At 47.7% G+C, this 19903-nt stretch overlaps 1 protein-coding gene across 4 annotated transcripts in view; it reads left to right on the top strand.

Annotated features, from left to right (window-relative positions):
- Positions 1-19903, top strand: part of HBP1 (HMG-box transcription factor 1) — a 425155-nt gene that overhangs the window by 371384 nt on the left and 33868 nt on the right. The window lies entirely within an intron of this gene.

Here is a 19903-nt window from a genome sequence, read left to right as displayed (position 1 = left end):
GTAGTTTGCGCTTTACAAATACCGGATTTACGATTTAAGGGTTCAAATCAGACATGCAAACACAGCAACAGTTCCCTCAATGCCAGAAATGAGAAGCATGGCAGTTTGAGAACAAGGGGACATCAAGCTTCAAGGCAGTGCCTTGGTACACATTCGCCCATTCTATCAAACATCTGTCGGTGGAAGTTTGGGGAATTTCTCACATTAATGGAGTGCCTTCTACACAGACAAATCCGTTCACAAAGTTTATCTTGTAGAGTTTGATAATCTGCCAAAGCCCTACAGAGACCATTTTGTGTACCGGTTGAACGAGATGGTGTCTTCCTAGACATCCTAGCCCAAGGTGCAATAGAGAAAAGAGTGCAAGGAGTTTTATCCTGCTTGCTTCCTAATCCTAAAAAGGATGGCTTCCTAAGACTAATCCTAAACTTGATACTTTACTTATGAAGATGACTACCCTTCACCGGGTGTTCCCATTGCTACAGAGTTGGAGTCGTTATGATAATGCTAGATTCAAATTATGCATACTTGCATAGTGTGAACTTCCAGTGCGTCCAGCTCACTTTCAGTGATGTCAATTTGTGGGAAGTGTAAAAAGTTACCATTTCAAAGTATACCTTTTCAATTAAAATCAGCACCAGGAGTTTTCACAAATTGCCTGTGTTGGCAGCACGTTTATATTGTCAGTGTTCTTGTGCATCTATACCTGGATGATCGGTTGGAGAAGGGGTGCACAGCTTGTATATGCCAAGCGACTGGGTTATGGGAGGATCCAGTATTATTGCCCAGCGTAAGGCACCATATAAAGAAGTAAATTCAGAAAAAAATTGTTGCTTGGCAGATCATTTGTGGACCTCCAGCCACAAGTAAGAGGAGCACCAGTTGCCCCCTTGACAAGATGGGACACTCCTATGATACCTAATCAGTCAGGGCAAATGGTCTCACCTCCTACATCAAGAGGCTGTTGTTTTGATCGAAAAGCCTCCCTACCAGAGCAACTCAACAAAAGTTTTTACTAAAAGAGATAATAGGACTATGATATGGTGCAGAGAAACAAAGAGGCACTCATTCCATTTAATTTTCTACAGTTGCACAACTGATTGTGCATTGGGCTCTTTCCTATGACAGACATCTGTAGCAAAGCCCTCATCTGTTGGGGAGAGATCATCAGAAGATGCCCTTAGTCAACACACCTTCTGTACCACATGTGGAATATGATTCCGGTTGTTCCCTCTGTGCTACAAATGTGGCGTTCACAGCTACTCGAAATGTCGAGCTAGGATGGAGATGTGGCATAAGTACTGCAAATGACTAGTCCCTCGGGGCGCTAGGTGGCGCACGACCAAAATGGCCGCACGCCTGTGAGGCTCTTGCCTTACCGAGCAGGAAAATATCCTCCATCCTGTGTTGACAAAGTGACCATCTGTGGGCACCGTAAGCTGTCCGACGAGTTGCTGCATCTGCCAGGACCGCGCCTGCTTAATAACTTGGACGATATCCCGGTGGTGCTGCCGCCGTTCCTCTGGACGGCCTCCTACGCTTCAGGCCGGAGCTGGATAGCGGACGCTCGAGCTCGGGAAGTCCAGGGCCGTAGCTGTGGAGGCGGTGTCCTGAAGGGCTCCAGTGGTTCATCCTTACCACCTCGCTTGCTGACTACCGGGGGCCCAGAGGTAGGCGCTGCATAAGCGTTGGTGCTGCCCCCCGAAACCTGGAGACTCCGGCGGCGCTACGGGCTTGGAAGGCTTGGGTGCGCGCCACCGCGAAGCGGACGACTTGAGACGCGCCTGCAGGTGAAGACGCGGCGGACGGCGCAGCTGAGTGGGGCAATCAGAGGAATTCTATCCATGGCCCCGCTGGATCGCAGCAAATACCTGGCCTCCATGGTGTGCGGTAAGCGCTGACATTAATGCGTTTTCGCGCGCACAGGCGGGGGCGGCCATCTTGTTTACCCGACATCCTGCAGATTGAGATGGGGGCGCAGATCCCGGAGGCCTTAATGAAATCCATAATAGCGGAGCGAGACACTTGAATATTACCAGAGGTGCGCTAGGTTGGAGGTTTCTGATCAGCGTGAAGGCAGTTGTGATAATACATAGAGTGCTCCTGGCAGCCATTTTGAGGTAGCTGCGTGACAGACTGCACAGCCTGACTAGAGCTGGGTAGTGACTCATGGTGGACAGTGGTGGAGAGATTGTGCGTGCCATACCACTCCTGGGATCCCTGTGGAGCATTGATCCTCTCTGAGCAGCAAACGCATCCTTTGGGTTATGCTGGTGATATCGTGGATGTCGGAGCGATAAACTGACTGGTTTTGACTCTGTCTGGTGGCGTGTATCTTGCGTTTGGGCACGCATGCAAAGGTGTTGCTGGCACTACACTACGGGAGACAGCTACCAGCCCCGAGTTGCCATACTCGCTGTTGTGGACCACCTCTCTGGCCACCCTGGTTGTGCTGCTGATTGGATTTGAGAGTTGCACGATGGGGCGCACGGATACCAAGCAAACCAAACTTCCCTTTGAAACACGCAAGGCGCCCAGATCGACCTCGCAGGAGCATGCCGATTCGGACACTTCGGAGGTGCCTGACGAAGACTGGAAGGCACTCCTGTTGGGCATGAAGCACAGTCTCGCATCCATTGATTCCAAGATTGACACGATGAACATGCGCATGGAGGCTATGGTTAACAAACTCGAACAGCATGAGTCACGGATAAAAGAAGCAGAGACCAGGATTTCGGACCTTGAGGATAGTGCTGCCTCCAGCCGGGGACAATTATCGCAAATGGATAAGCTGCTCAAAGTCATAGCTGATAAAAATGAGGATTTGGAGGCCCACTCCCGAAGAAATAATGTCCGTATTCTTGGCCTGGCGGAATCCACAAACGTGGGTCGCATGGAAGACTTCATAGAACGGCTGGTTGTGGAACTGTTCGGCAGGGAATCCTTTTCAGCGCATCTTACTGTGGAGAGGGCGCACAGAGCGCTGGGGGCTTGCCCCCCTCCGGGGTCGCCACAGCGGCCGGTGATAGCCCGCTTCTTGAATTATCGTGACAGGGATGCGGTTCTGCGGCTAGCTCGTGAAAAGAAGCAAGTCCACTATGAGAATACCATACTGGCGTTCTACCCCGATTTCACCCAATCAGTTCAGGATGCCAGGCGTAAGTTTTCTGCAGTCAAGAAAAAGCTTCAAGCGCAGGACATTTCTTACGCTATGCTGTATCCGGCGTGGTTGCGGATAACACATGAGGGTACACAGCACTTCTTCCAGAACCCGCAGCAGGTTGAAGACTTCCTTAAGCGGCATCAACGTGCAATGCCCAGAGGTCCGGAGGCGCAACGATGCTCTAGATCACACTCTCCACTATCAGACCCTGACTAAGGGTTCTACTGAACATTAGTTCCTCCTGTGACTCTTCTGGACAATATGCTGTTACTGATGGGCCTGCAGTTGGTGATGTATTATCTTACTTTTTTGTGTTCAACATGATGGCCTGCTCGGCACCTCCCTTCCGTCCCGTGACAGCTGCCCACTTTCCAGTGGAGTGGTGGGTGGGTGAAAGTAAGGAGGGAGAGGGCGGGTCGTGAGCCTCTGGCGTTCCCTATGTGGGCATCCCCCAAATATTTGATGATGAGGGACAGTCAATGTGGGATATTGACAGGTGTTTGGGTGGGGAGGGATTATGTACCTGGCATGTTGGGGTCGCCGGTGTTGGAGTTGGATGGGGGGTACTTGCTTGCAAGTTGCCTGATTACACTTTTAAAAGTAATTCTTGATGCAGCAATAGGTACAGATTATAGTAGTGTACACCTTGGCAGACACCACACAAGATTTTAATGGATTGAAGATTGCAACATGGAACGTGCAAGGCTTGAACAACCCCAGAAAGAAAAGGCAGGTGCTTGGATATTTAGATCGACATCATATCGCCATAGATATGTTACAGGAGACACATCTAGGCCCTGGCGGAGTACCTTTATTTGCCTCGCGATGGGCTTCACACCGATGCTTCGCATGCTACTCCAGTTATTCTCGCGGTGTGGCTATCCTGTTCAAACGGGGGGTGCCATTCGTACCTAGTGGAATAGATACTGATGTTTGCGGCAGATTTTGCCACATTTGGGGGACACTCTACTCTTACGGTGTGACGTTTGCTAATTATTATGGCCCCAATATCGATGACCCCCACACTCTTATTAGGTTATGGAATAGAATTCAAGAGATAGGCACCACATATGTCATTTGGGGCGGGGAATTTAATACGACGTTACAACCACGGCTAGATAGGTCCCGAGCCACTCCAACACACTTCACGCTTACTCACAGAACATTGAGCGACATAGTAGTTGATAGTCGATTACTAGACTCTTGGCGGCACATACACCCTAGGCGGCAGGAGGGTACGCACTTCTCGGCAGTCCACTCATCCTGGGCTAGATTGGATTACATGTTCCTATCGGTTGGGATGGCGCACTGGCTGCGGGATGCGACCCACCTGGCCCGAACGTATTCGGATCACTCCCCAGTGGTGGTGGAACTACAGGTTCCTTTGCAGCACTCCCCATATAATAGCTGGTGCCTCAACCCTTCCCACTTGCAGGACGCGGCGTTTAAAGCAGAACTAGAACAAGATATACAGGTCATTTTTTTTAGCACAATATCAAATCGGTCTCCAGTATGACCGTGGTATGGGAAGCGTTCAAAGTGACGGTTCGGGGATGGTGTTTGTCCAAAGGGGGTGGCATTCTAAAGGCGTTGCGCAGAGACCTTTCCAGATTGGAAGAAGAGTTGAAAATGTTGGAACAGGAAGCTAGTGGCAGTACGGATGGGCGCGCGCTCGGGGCTACCATACGTAACAAATTGACGAAATTTGGTGAGATGGCTGACAGGGAAATTAAATTTCGAGGGAAACCGCACTTGGCCAGACGATACGAGGAGGGAGATAGGCCGGGGAAGGCACTGGCGGCAGCGATCAGACCCCCAAGGTTCTCTAATTACATAACGCAGATACAGGATGGGCAAGGTCAGATGCATAGAAATCTTCCGGACCAATTGACCACATTTCGTGACTTTTACAGAACTCTGTACTCTTCTCAGCGGGGTGCTCCTCTTCATCTGCCTGAATATCTAGAGGATACGGCTCTGGCCTGGTTGGGGGAAAATCAGCATAAATTCTTGAACCTGGAGTTGGAATTAGACGAAATTACAGAGGCTATTATGCAGATGAAGTCTGGTCGGGCGCCTGGGTCAGATGGGCTGCCTATAGAATTTTACAAAACCTATGCTAATATTCTTGCTCCCATTCTGAAGGAGGTATTCTATACGGCATTGGAGGAAGTTAGTCTGGCCGGAACTATGCACGAGGCCTTAATAACCTCGTTATTGAAACCAGGGAAGTCCCCTCTCTCCTGTGACTCCTATCGCCCCTTATCTCTACTAAATTGTGACACTAAAATACTTGCTAAAGTGTTGTCGACTCGGCTGGGTCTGTTGATGCAGCGGTTGGTCCTCCCCGACCAGGCGGAATTTGTCCCCAACCGGGCCACGTCGCATAACCTTAGGACGCTGGCTGCAGTGTTACAGGATATTGATCCCAATAGCTCGGCGGTAGCGTTTTTTCTCGACGCTACGAAGGCGTTCGACTCCCTGGAGTGGGATTACTTGCTGGGTGTATTGGAGCGTATGGGAATGCCGTACACTTTATTACACTGGATTAGGCTGCTCTATAGTCGGCCAGTGGCGTCAGTGCTCTTAAATGGTGCTAAATCCCCACCCTTTGCTATTTCCAGGGGCACGCGTCAGGGGTGCCCATTATCTCCTATTTTGTTTGCCCTTGCCATTGAACCCTTAGCAGCGAAACTCCGGCAGCACCATAATGACAAAGCACTGATATACCCCTCTAGACAACTGCTTATTTCACTATATGCAGATGACATGACGCTATATGTGAAGCAACCCCAGGTCAATCTCAATCCTATCCTGCGCGAGATAACAAAATTTGGCGTAATATCGGGCGTGCAAATAAATTGGTCAAAATCTGCTGTCTTCCCCTTAACCAGAAATACTATACCATATCCGTTGGATTATCCCCTGATATGGGAGTTGGATGAGATAAAGATGCATTAATGAGACTAAATTATGGAACAGCCATAGATAAGATCACTGACAATGTTACCAAATGGCTGCGACTTCCCCTGTCCATGGCAGGAAGGATATCGCTAATTAAGATGGTGTTGCTACCGAAGTTTTTATACCTGTTTGTTAATATCCCATACCATCCGGGGAGTTTCTTCTTTAGTACACTGAAATCACAACTCACGAGGCTTATATGGGGCGGGAAGCAAGCACGCCTTAACTTAGCGACGCTTATGCTGCCATATCACCAGGGGGGGGGGGTTTGAGGTCCCTGATTTTGAATTCTATTACTACTGTGCACAAGCCCACTTTGCCACCTATTGGTTTCACCCGCCGCCTTTCATGCCTCATCTGACGGTCGAAGATGGTTATATGGCCCCGACGCCTCCGTCCGGTTATCTTTTCACTGCAGTGAGGGAACGGGCACGTGATCCATCCACAGTGGATTGTACTATACGGGCCTGGCAACGGATAGCCCGCAAGTTGGGGTCCCCTGTATTGTACTCGCACAAAATGGTCTTGGCACGAAGTCCCTTGTGACGGGTGAGGGCATTTGTCGGAAGATGCTTGACGGCCTGCGGTATTTCACCTGGGGGGACTTGTATATAGCGGGGCAGTTTCGTACAAGGGAACATGCAATATCTCTCTTATATAAACACACGCAGGATGCAATACCGACCACTCCCATTCGGGCCAGAGGTGAATGGGATACAGACTTGACTACCCCAATGACGGATGACCAGTGGGAATTTAGCTGTAGGCAGACAACGGCTATTACTGGTAACAGCAGACTGCGCCTTATTCACTTTAAATTTTTGCACCGGTTATATTATACTCCGGCTAAGTTGTATAGATTCGGACTCCGAGACAATGAAAGGTGTGTATGCTGTGGGAGGGAAGGGGCGGGCTTTATGCATTTGGCGTGGAGCTGCCCTTCGGTGGCAGAGTTTTGGGCACAGACGTTCGAAGGTCTCTCGAGCATGATCGGGGTCCAGGTACAGCCATGCCCCCTGCTTGCACTTCTGGGTTTGATCCAAGCTGTCAACACTAAGTATAAAAAAAAATTAGCAATGGGGCTATTACTGGCTAGGAGACAGGTGGCATGCCGATGGGGGAGAGGTCGAGCCCCCAAGATTAAAGATTGGATTAATTCGATGGTTACTTGGCAGGAACAACTGCATGGTTATGCAGACCTTCTTCCCACAAGGTCGTGTCCGAGGGACATTTGGGGCCCGTTAACCACGTATCTGTTAACACAGGCAGAGAGGAACAAGGAAGGGGACACGGACATGGCATTGGAGGCAGGGGGCGAGCTGGAGACTGAAGCCTGTTCCTAGGTTGTGCGGGTAGAATACCCGGGAGGGAGTTCACCACAATGTCTGGGCTCCATCACCAGACTGGGGAGCGGAATTGTTCTAGTATCTGGGTTCTGGAAAATGAGTGTATCCTGGAGTGCGGAGAGTGGAGAGCTCCCATGCCAGGGAAGATGGGGTATTCGCTGTTGCCCTGCTAGTGGCAGATTGGGGATAAATGGTGGACTGCTTTATATGATGATAGCATGTACTGTGACATGTTGGACTTCATGATGAGATTGCTGAGGCTGCATTGAAATTATTTAGGGGGGGGGGGGAGGAGAGTTTAACTCATCAGTGTTGGGGTGCGATGAGGGAGGGTATATATGTGTATTAGTACAGTATATGATATGATGTGATTAATGCACTGATGTAACATGCAATAACTCAATAAAGGTTTTTCCAAAAAAAAAAGACTAGTCTCTCAACATAGCTAAAACATCAAAACAAGCAGATAACATAGTGATTCTTTGGTATTGGAGATTATGTCCTTCATTGCAAACATTTTATAGTCCATTTATAAAGAATTGTAGTCATTATTATTCATGCCAGAAACTATTAATTGCCTACACCTGTTTGTGATATTAATAATCAAATCCCCTCCTCACTGACTGGAAACTAGCAGGTATACAGACGTCAGGATTCAGATGGTGAAACAAACGATATTTCTAAGGTGGTGTCAGTGTCCTGAGGTATTGTGTGTGAGGTCACAAGTAATTCCATACATGCTTGAAACTGAAACAGTCGTCAAAGATAAACAACTTGGGGTATTCCTAACCAAACATTAAATAGCCAAGAGTGCAAAGCATGTGAATCTACAACACTGCAAGCAGTAAACTGAACATTATATATTTTTTGTTATTATTGGCCTAGGGCCAATGTTGTTATGGAGTTTGGTTCAGGACTATTCATGGATCTCCATGAGTGTTTGGGTCTTTGGAGGCTACATTAAAACAAAAATGTCTTAAAGGTGGGCAAGCGATATAGATGTAGAAACTCTGGACCCAGGTCTGTTCTCTTGGTACCACTTTGGTTCTAAAGGGTTGAATAAAAGAGGTCTCCCCTAAAAGTAGATCCAGTACGCAATAAAAGATGGCACTCCAAGCCTGTAGAACCAAAACATCCACCAAACCGAGAGGCTGGGTCCTACACAAAAAGTCTCCAGAGGGTATTGATGTCCTGGTGATACAGAGTTCGGTGAACAATGTCTGGTGAAGATATCCTATTCACTACATTCTAAAGAGACTAATCCTGGTCCTAATACTGTCCATACTTGGTTCAGTTAAGATTTTTCAGTGTCTTGGGTACTCGGAGGACTGGGGGGCACCTGCAGTGAAGTTCCACTATCTCTGCGTCCCATCACAGAGTCAAAATAAACAACATTATAAATACCCTGCATGCACTGGATAGGACTTGAATGATAGAGGCTCACCCTTCCTGGTGTATGAAAGGGATGGAGTAGCTCGACACAGTGAATGTTCTTGTTTTCCCCTAGCCTGTGGCAACCTAATGGCTTCTGGGCAGACTCAGGCTAATGAGCCATCTTCATCCAGCTCCTTGGTGGGCCTTGATAGGCCTTGATAGGCAGGTAAGGTTTTCCTTCTTATCCCCTTGTCACACCAACAAGGCAACCTCACTAGCTTTCCCAGATCTAGCTTGTCTGGAGGGAAGGGTTGCAGTTGAGAAGAGAATCTACCTCTCGTCCCTACATAGTTCTTTCCTACACTGGTGTGGAGGTGTCTGTATTTCATCAGTGCAGTTATGTATTGCATAAAGGGTTCTCATATTCTTCTGGTTGCACATGTTTCTGAATCTCTGTGCTCACAGATAGACCTGTTTGAACTGGTAAAAATGTGATGTGTATTCTCCTCAGATTAGATGGATGAATCTACCCCCGTGGCCCTGAGAGATGGTAACACAGGGCATTTCCCCTTGGTGGGGTAACTCTACACCCTGACCAAAAGATTGGACTCTATTCCGCCTCCACCTCCTAGATGTAGGTTTTTGGGGGTTCAGTGGGGGAGCTGAGTGCATCCAGACGGGACTATCCATTATGGAAACATCCATTTTGTGCAGTACATATTGGTCCTGCTCCAATTGGAATAGCCCATCCTGAACTGATGGGCCAGGCCCCTTCCAGATAGGAACACAAGCAACCACAGACTGGATTCAACATAAGCCGCCTCTGTGAGGTGTAGCTTCAATCCTGATTAAAATACAGCTGATTGGGCAATAGTACTGTTTTAGTAAGATTGCAATTTCTTTAAAACAAAATGTAAGTATTCTATTAAATTTCTTTTTCTTTGAAAATTAAATGCCCCAAAGGGCCCGGGATAGTTTTTTGTTTCCTCTCTCCTGTTCAAAAGGAGGGTCGATTTTATTTAATCAGCATAGGTTTGCAAACTTAACATAAGAATAAAAGCGTTGTGCACAAGTTGGATGCACCGCGGGAAGAGGCAGATGCAGACAACGAACGTGCGAGAATCGTAATGAATTCTCAACCTGCCCCCGGGCATCGCCGAATGAATGCTAATAATTCTGTCTAAGGTACAGATACTATTGATCTGACCCCTTCACTCAGAACAAGTGATAAGTTTTTTCACTTTAGGAGCGACAATGCGCCTTCCTACAAATATCGGTCCTGATGAAAGCCTTTAGACCTTTACAGAAGGCTGAAACATGTTGACCCCTACATCATGAAAAGTACGGCAGACCAGTAACTCCGTCTCACCCCGCACTTCTTTCTTTTAATTCTCTGATCAAGCTTTCAAGAATAAAGTTACTATGGAAACAATGACCAAGAGATTTTAGTTCACTAGATACGAACCCTCTCACATCCCCCTCCTTTGTTTTTCATGTCTGGATACTACTGTTGAACCAGAAGGTCTTCCTCCGGGTGGAGGGCAGCGTACATTCAAAAAAGACCCAATGATGATGCTGCACTAATACACATAAGCGGTAACCCAGTTCATGCCGCCTTTTGTACCTGTGTATAGTTATGAGGGTTCTTTTATGAAGGAACTAACAGAAGAAAGACCCTGGCTATACAGGACAAGTGGTCCACTCTCTTTTGATTTTTTGCGTTTAATATAGGAAGCCGAATGGACCACAGCTTCTTTTTCCCTCTCCTTTGATTATTTGCATGCGGAAGTGGGTCATGTTGCCCTTTGACAACTTCAGTTATGTTAATAAATATCATAATACCCTGAGCAGATCTGCATGTATGGTTTGTGCTGCTGTGTTTTTCATGTACATTAGTTATAAGCTAAAGTATATAACCATATCCAGTACACAAGAGGTTAAATCTGTGCAGTTAAAACAAAACAACAACAAAGTATAGTTATTGTAATTCTTTCTATCCGCTGATTCTAGAATATAATCTGTAAGACAAAAGCTTTGGTAATTGTTAAACCTGAAGGTTTCTGTGGAAGAGACTTTAATGAAGAAGTACACATAGAAGATATGTGCTTCATCGCCGAAGTTCTCTGAGAAATATGGGGCAACATTGAATGTTTTAACATAGTCACAGGACATTGAATGTTTCGACTGCTCCAGAATTTGTATCTTGGGTGCAAAGCTACATGAGGGTTCTTTGTAGCCCTTTTTAGTGCCACACCGTGGACAAAAAGAGAAGGCATACTTCTTTGTTTGTAAACAGATTTTATTAAGCATTTCTTATACCTATCCATACTTTACAATTTGTATAATGAAGTCTTTCAATTAGCACAATTCCACGATATATTCTCCCGACAAGAATTGTATACATACAAGTAATCTCATCTTGAGCAGCGCGTGTTACTTAGCTTGTTACTAGTACATTACTTGCTCTAAAACTGCTGTTGGGTAAGGTCTGTTAGATTTGTGGCATATCATTTATTCAGTTAGTTCCTCCTTCGGTCATCAATTCTTCTTGCATATATGAACATCGTTAACTACCCAACTCCCATTCCTCCCCACGCCCTCCCCTTAGGCGTGCCTGAATGCAGCAAGCTTCCGTTACTGCCACCCTATTTAGTTTCGCTCCTCAGTGTTTAAATCTGTGCTTCCCACCAGGCCATGTGAGTGGATGTAATCTTGATCACCCTTGTCCTCCCTCCTCTATGGGCTCGTCCTGTACTCCTTCATCTTCTGCGTTCTTTGGCTGTTTTGATAGTGTCACTAACTCCTCCTAGGCTCTTGCTGTCTCTAGAAGGCCCCTACCTCGCCTGGCTTCTCCCAGTCTCACTTCTCCCTCATATTTCACCCATTTTGTGAATTCCTTTTTTGATCTCTCCGGCGAGGTTCCCCTCTGGGATTTCCAGTTTTTGGTGATCTCCCTTTTGGCCATCATGAGTGCCAAGTCTTGGAACCGGCTTGTGACCTTAACTTTAGATGTGTGCAGGAACCAGTGTAAGAGACAGTATCCTGGTGTGATTTGTACTTCTTTCTCTGTAACTTCTGCTATTGTTGTTGTCATCTCCATACAGAAAGACCCAACCCCTGGGCAGGCCCAAAACATATGCAGGTATGTTGCATCAGTCTCCCCGCACATTGGACACTAGGCCTCTCCCCTCCCAAAGTATTTATTGATGCATGCTGTAGTGAGGTAGGCTCTGTGTAACGCATAAAAATTTAATAATTGGAATCGAGTGTTTCTAGTGACTTTTGTTGTTCTGTCCACTAGTGTGTACCATGTCTTCTCCTTAATATCTGTTCATAGGTCTCCTTCCCACGTTTCCCTCAGTCTGGTAAGCACAGGCAGTGATTCATTTTTGAGCCTTCGATAGAGACAGGTCACGGCTTTAAAGGTCCCGGAGGCTGACACCACATATTGGCGCCCTCCAGATGTGGGAGACCCCTCCCCACTTGATAGATCTCGGAGAGGTCTTGACTGTAGAGTCTGTATACAACAGGGATGTCCATTTTATGAACTCTAAGCCTAGTCCAAATCTCTCCATCACCCTAAACATATATGGCCATTCTAAGCTATTGAAGGCTTTTTAGATGTCAACCGCAAACATGACCGCTTCATCTTTATCCTAGGTCTCAGACTCTAGGATACATAGCAATGTTCTGATATTCATTGCCGTGTTACGTGTGGGGATGAACCCCGCTTGGTCTATGTGTATGAGGTCCACCATATGTGGAAGCAGCCTTGTAGCTAGGATTTTACTGAAGACATTATGATCTAGATTTTGCATGGAGAGTGGCTTATATGCTGTCTTATCTATTACTGATTTGCCGGGTTTTAGCAGCGGAATGATTAATGCTTCTCTCGTAGAGCTCTGCTGTGACCCGCCTTTCTTTACTTGATTGTACAAGTCCACTAGTCTCGGCCCCAATATATTGACATACGTCGAGTAAAACTCAACTGGGAGGCCTTCTGTCCCCGGTGTCTTATTTCTGGCCTTGGCTTTAATGGCTGCTCTGACCTCGTGCAGCTCTATATCTCTCCTAGTAATTCGACTGCTTCTCTGTTTATAGTAGGTAATGCCTGTGCCCCTATGAACTTGTCAATATCAGCCACCGAAGTCACCGTCTTGCTCCGATATTGCTTGGCATAGTATTTAAAGAACACTTTGTTTATGTCTTGTTGCATATATGATTCCCCTTCCAGCTCATTTCTGATTTCAAGTATAGGCAACCCTCTTTTGGCCGGGTTAGCTAGCCAAGCCAGCATCACCCCCGACTTGTCTCTTTCCACGTGAGCTCGGCCCATATAGTTCTTATAATCAAAACAGCAGAGTCATTCTACATGTTCCGCTACCACCTCTTTGGTGGCTAAGAGTTCCTGCTGTTCCCCATTGCCCGCCCGCTCTTGCTCGAGGTCCCTAAGGCACTGTTCAGCTTCTAGAGAATCTCTCATGGGCGTTCCCCCTGATCCCTACCGCCTTCGAAATGCATTTCACTCTGATCACCACTTTTAATGGGTCCCATTCGCTCAATGGATTATTGGCCGTCCCTGCATTATCTTGAAAGTACTGCCCTATCGCCGATTTTATTGTTGCGTGGAAGACCTGGTCTTCTAAGGCTTCCAGTCTTAGCCTCTAAGGGGGAGTGCACGGTCGTTCCCTAGTCCATTGAAGCCCTACCAATAGGGGGTTGTAGTCAGAAATCGTCCGGCTTAGATATTCACCGGATTTCACATGCTTGTGTATGTCAGGGGAGCAGAGTATAGCATCTAGCCAAACATGTAGATCGTGTAGGTATGAAAAGAACGAGTAGTCCCCATCTCGTGGGTGTAACGTTCTCCAGGTGTCTATTATTCCCCACTGGTGTTGCCATGCTCTTCGTGCTTCTGACATACGAACAGTGGGGGAGTCTCAAGGGTGGGTGAGATCGGTCCAACTCTACATCTGTGATGCAAGTAAAGTCACCGCCCAATATTACCAAGCCAGTCAAGTATGGGGCGAAGTTCCTGGCTAGAGCTGCAAGGAATGAGACCTGATCTGTATTCGGTCTGTATATGTTCTCAATTGTTATGTCTCTGCCATCTAATTTACCTACCAGGACTACGTAGCGTCCCTCTGGATCGATTATGTGTTTAGTACGTTGAAATGGGAATTCCCCCTCACCCATACAAGGACCACCCTAGCAAAGGTGGAATAATTTGTGTAGTGCACCTGTCTGCTCCATCTTCCCTGAAGGGCTTCTCCTTCCTTAGCAGTAATATGGGTTTCTTGAAGTGCTATATGGGTCCCTTTCCTGATCCGATATGCATGTATCTTATGGCACTTGGTCATGGTGTGCATCCCTCTCACATTCCAGGAAATATATTAACATCTACTGCGGAACCCACTGGGTCAGTGTCCCTTTTAGTTTATTAATTGCTTCAGTCCAGGCACGCCTCACCCCAACTTGTGATCCCCTTATATAACAAACTCTCCAACATCCCCACCCCAGGACAGGCGACAGTCCAGTACCCATCCAAACTCAATACCAATGGTATCGACACGCAGAGTACCTGCGCTGTTGTAATTGGGGGTGAAGTCTAGGCGCAGTGTCATTGGGTCCCTCCCAGTTCCCCCCCATCTAACCTGATAAGGATTTTACCCCCCAACCCACCCAGTCTCTCCCTCGCTGGTTAGTTAGGAATCCCCTCCAATGAGATCATTTACCCCATGTACAGGGTTAAAAGGACACCAATGATTGAAGTTATTGTCCATGCACATTTATCTGCCGCTGGGGGCTCTGTTCAGATGAGCTCGTCCACTGATTTGAGGGTGACTTTGGGAAGGTCTGTGTCATATTCCTCCACCGAGCTAACACTGCGGGAACCATCTGGTGTTCACTGTCCTCCATAATATTTCTCAAAGATTTAGGGCTGGAATCCGCCTGACTTAGTTCTGCAACCTCCCGTAGTATTCTATGTCTTTCTTCTCTAGCTTCCTTTGAGGATGGTGTGCCGGCTTTTTCGGGAGTTCTTTGCTTCTTATGGGCAGTTTCTCCTATTGAGTTCTCTCTGGATCTTCGCAACTGGGCCGATTACAATCATTCCCATGTTTCTTGGGGAGTCTGGAAGAATTGAGTTTCCGTGGGTGATCTCACTCTGTCTGTCTGGCTGGGAATATCATTGTGTATGGAAGCTGGAACTGTCTAAGGCGCTTCTTCACAGATCTGAAGTTGGCACGCTGCTGATGCACCTCTCGTAAAATCCAAGAATATCATGATTTTGCTGTTTCCAATTTGTGGATGTGTGCTTTGTCGAGCTTGTGCTAGGATATGGTCTTGGTCTCTAAAATGGAGCAGGCAAGCAATGACGGGTCATGGGGGGGCTCCTGGCTCTGGGGGATGCACTGGTACCTGTGCGCTTGCTCCAGAGCATAGAAATGCGATAGGCCCTCTGGATCCACTTCTGTTTTCAGCCAGTGTTCTAGGAATTGCACCATGTCGCTGCCCTCTGTTCGCTCCGGAAGCCCAATGATTCTTCTATTATTTCTACGGGACCTCCCTTCACTGTCTTCTGCTTGCATTTCCAGGGTCTTCACTCTGTTCATTACCTCTGACAGAGTTTTACCCATTCCTTCGACTTCCGAGGGTACGTCTTCCATCATTCGCTCATTGTTCATTACCCGTTCTGCCAGGCGGCGGTGATCATCTTTTAGTAGATTCAAATCTGTGCGTATGGCCTCTATCATTGCCTGCATTATATCAGTTAAGGTGGGACAGAATTGAGTAATCTCATTAGGCACTCCTCCTGCTTCATCTTACTCGTCAGTGTGCTCCTGTCTTTTGCAGGGATCTATAGTGTCCTGACCTCAGTGTTTGGATATTCACCCCATTCCTTCTGGTGTAACCCCAACTTTGCCATGCTAGGCGGCCGCAAAATCAAGAATCGAGGGCTCCCTCAGTCTTGTGGATTTAACACTGGCCGTGCAGTTTCCCTACAATCGGTGATGGGGGCAGCCCTCTACTCCAGTATGAGGACCTGTAGCCCTTCTTCACAGGGGACGGCTGCCTTGCGTCAGTCTATCGAAACAGCAGGGCAGCGGCCTTCACCCACGCGGCGCAGCCAGCCCAGGGGTGTCGCTCCGGGGAAATAGCCCAGATTGTGTTGACTCTCGGTGAGTAGGCCTGCCTCTATTATTTCGGACTGCTCCTCTGCTACACTACTACTGTTTCGTGCCTGCTCCGATCTACTTGCTTCCCTTCGTTGTTGTGGGGAGTATTAACTTTCCACCCTTATTAGCTGAGTCACTTGGCCCAATTCTCTCCGTTGCAAACTCTCATTCACCTCTTTATCCCAGCTGTTCAAGACTGGCTGGTTCTATGATTTAGGGTGTCTCGAACACTGAGGTTAGATGCCCCGCCTTAGGAGCCCTCCATTCCCGGCAATCTTGCACCCAGCTCCCGTTTCTCCTCCAGGGCTCCTTGTCCACCCTTTAGGTGGTGCCTCTTCGTGTCGCTTTCCTCCGTATTTCTACAGTGGTTTCTTGAACCCCTGAGGCCCACTATTGTTGCGGCCTAGCTCCTTCGTAGCATCTTGCCTCTGCACTAATACCGCTTGGGCTCCCTCCTGGTTAGGCCGCCCTATCCGTTCTTCCACCCCTAGGGCTCCTACCCCTTTTTAGGTCTCGACTAGCGAAGGCTGCGCTTGCGCAGTCTCGCTCGCGAGATTTAATGACTTGGAGTAGTGGGGCTTTAACCCGCCCCTCTTCTCTCCTCTTCTCCATTGGCTGGCCTCTGAAATGCTGGTCAGCCATTGGAGAAGAGGTTTGTCTCTCCAAACAAGCCCCGTGTCTGTGCGATTCGTGGGCGTGTTTTTTCGATTCTTTCTCTGGGCGTGTTTTTTTTAATACACGCCCACAAGACAGCATGTCTTGCTCACGTTGCCCACACGCGCCAGTCGGCTCTGATTGGTTGGCAACTACCAAATAAGCACTGTGATTGGTGGACCTTGTCAACCAATCAGAGAGCCTATTGGCGCGTGCAGGCAGCATGGGGTCCCTAAGGCACTGCGACACGCTGAGTGACTTCTAGGCGCAGCCGGGCATCTCTTGGTGGCTTTACCCGCACACCGGGAAGGACCCCTTTAACCCTCTCTTCTTACCTCACGTATGCTACTATGAAGGCCACAGCGTGATTATATGTGCGCATCCATACATCATGTCTCAACCACACGTTGTTAAAAGTTTATTTGGCTTCAGTTGTCAGACGAGGGATGAACTCGACTTGCTGGAGATCCAGAGAGGTGAGGGAAGCCGCCTCTGCTGGGGTCTCCGGTGCAGAGCTTGGAGACAGCGCACCGAAGGGTGTCTAGGCGTGAGCACGCTCCTGCGTAGACATCAAAGCAGTCGGGCATTGTCTCGGTGTGTTTCTTCTCTCATTCTGATTGCCCTGATAGATGTGACATCACCAGGGGACACAACTCCGAAGCCACCAGGCCCCGCCATTGTGCCGCCATTGTCCCTGATCAGCGAGGAGCGATGTCCGTCTCCTAGGATCCAGGGGCCTGTGTGCCCAGGCATGCTTTCATGTCCTTGATCCTCCTGGCTGGTGGTGAGAAATCCTGCCGGGGCGCTAGGCGGGGGACATGTCACCGCAAAACAGCAGAGGGGACGCGAGGGCACAGAAGGGGACGCGGAGGTGGGAGTGAGACGTTCGAACCGGCGTGCATGCCTCCTCCTGCGGGAGACGTCACCCGCCCAATCACGGGCTTAATCGCCTACTGCCTGACAAGCGAGGGCCCGGCCCTGACACTGAAAGCCGCAGGACTGACTATGCGGCGCTGATTGACAGAGTTCACGGTGCGATGTGGGTCCCCTGTCATGTGCAGTGCGTGTTTCAAACTCCCAGAAGAGCTATGCACATTAATCAGAAACATTGATTAGTCTTGATTAATTTGTTATAAATGTGCTCAACATTTTACTTGTGAGATGCAATGCATCGTCAAACTGTAAGCAGCATTTATCCTGGTACTAAACGCCCGTGTATATTTGTGTAGTTAGTATTAGGGTTTTTGTATAGCGTGACGTCTGCACAGTAGCCCACGCCAGCCACCTGTGGGAAACTTTAATACATTTCTAATTGGTTACTAAGGTTTACTTAATTAACTGTCATTTTTTAAGTCTAGGAAGGCCAGTAATGCTCCAGGGTTCAGTCACTCACCAGCATGGCATTTTCCACTTCACCGCTAACCAGACATCAGATGCCAGGGGCTACACATGTACCCTCAAATCCGCACTTTCTTGGTAACCTAAGACTAGGGCTGTAAGTAGGATAAACAAGCATTGCGGCACCGACGCTTTACTTTTAATGTTAAATGTAAAGCGAGGGTGCCGCGATTATATCAAAAGTAAAGAAATAGATGTTTTTTTCTATTTCTTTACTTTTGGTATAATCACATTTAAAGAAACGGCATTATTTACAATGTCAATAGCTTAATCTCTCTCAAATGCGAGACCCAGAGACGTCCCAGCCCTTCCTAAACTTTCCAGGCCCTGTGAGGAAGAGAGGGAGACCCGCCTCAACTTGAACAACAAACAGACACTTCTCAGCAGACCCCTGCACTCTTTAGACCTCGGACATGTGAAAAGGCTGCAGAAACTGGCCCCACAAGTTACTGCTGACCAGGAGACCCCTGCCGGCTCTCTGAACTGCCTCCACTTTCAGACCCAGTCCAGCTTACTGCATGTTCAAGTGATTTTCTTTTTTCTCCATGGGTTTGTAGTCCTGTTTGACATTTAATTCATTCAGCCCTACAAGGACCAGAATCAAGAAAAGTATCCGAGCGCTTTACACATGCACCAGTTACTGTTTTTGACAATATCCTTGTGTATTTCGCTGCATCATAAATCTCAAAACGTCTTTTCCACCGATAATCTGTCAATTTTTATTAGTCATTTATTTTTTAAATGCTTAATTTTTAGTGATAAATGCAAAGATCTAAAAACAACGGTGCCACTTCTGCTTTGGATCCCAAGATCAATGTGTATGTGTCTAGATCTGTGTGTGTGTGTGTGTGTGTGTGTGTGGCTGTATGTGGCTCTGTGTATGTATGTGTGGCTCTGTGTGTGTGGCTCTGTGTGTGTGGCTCTGTAAGTGTGGGAGGCTCTGTGTGTGTGGGAGGCTCTGTGTGTGTGTGTGTGGCTCTGTGTGTGGCTTTTTTTGTAGGTGGTTCTATGCGTGGGTGGCTCTCTCTGTGTGTGGGTAACTCTGTGTGTGTGTGTGTGTGTAGGTGGCTCTGTGTGGGTGGCTCTATTTGTGTGTGGGTGGCTCTATGTGAATAGCTCTGTGTAGGTGGCTCTGTGTAGGTGGCTCTGTGTGGGTGCCTCATTGTGTGGGTGGCTCTGTGTGTGGGTGCAAATGCAATAGGTCTCGCATTTGGGAGAGATTAAGCTATTGACATTGTAAATAACAATGCCGTTTCTTTAAATGTTTAAATGTTTTAAAAACAAAAACATAAACAAAAATAATGTCATGAGCAATGCCAATAGCTCTAACTTTAACAATGCCAAGACTATAGCATTGTAAATGCTTGTTGGGCCTTCTCTCCGTTGACTTGTGAGCCCTCTCCTTCCTGCCACCTCAGCGTGTTTTCCCCACCCTGGCAACCTTCACTGACCTGCTCAAGGGCGTCTACTACAGCTAAATTCTTCCTCTATGCAGCGGTTCGTCCCAGCGCATGCCGAGCGAGGCGTCCTGCCTCTCCTGGCTGCCTGTTCTCCTCCTTCGTCTCCCAGACTCCCGCTTCCCAACGTTGTTCTCTTCCCTTCATCTGCAAGCACCTGACGTCAAGGCGCATTATCACGTTTTAGTGTTCCATTGCTGCGGCCTATGTGGCTGCATTTTCCTCTGTTGCATGAAGTTTTCCTTTGCATCACAACAGTTATGTTAATTGTATGCTACATTATTGTTTCTAAGCTAGTTTGGTCTCCGTAAGGCTGTTTTTTCTAAAGTAAAACAAACTATACTAGTGAAATGTAGCCTCTGAGAAGCC

This window comes from Triturus cristatus, chromosome 4_1 (genome assembly GCF_964204655.1).
Source record: "Triturus cristatus chromosome 4_1, aTriCri1.1, whole genome shotgun sequence".
In the NCBI taxonomy this organism is placed as follows: domain Eukaryota; kingdom Metazoa; phylum Chordata; class Amphibia; order Caudata; family Salamandridae; genus Triturus; species Triturus cristatus.
This window is presented reverse-complemented; position numbering and strand designations above follow the sequence as displayed.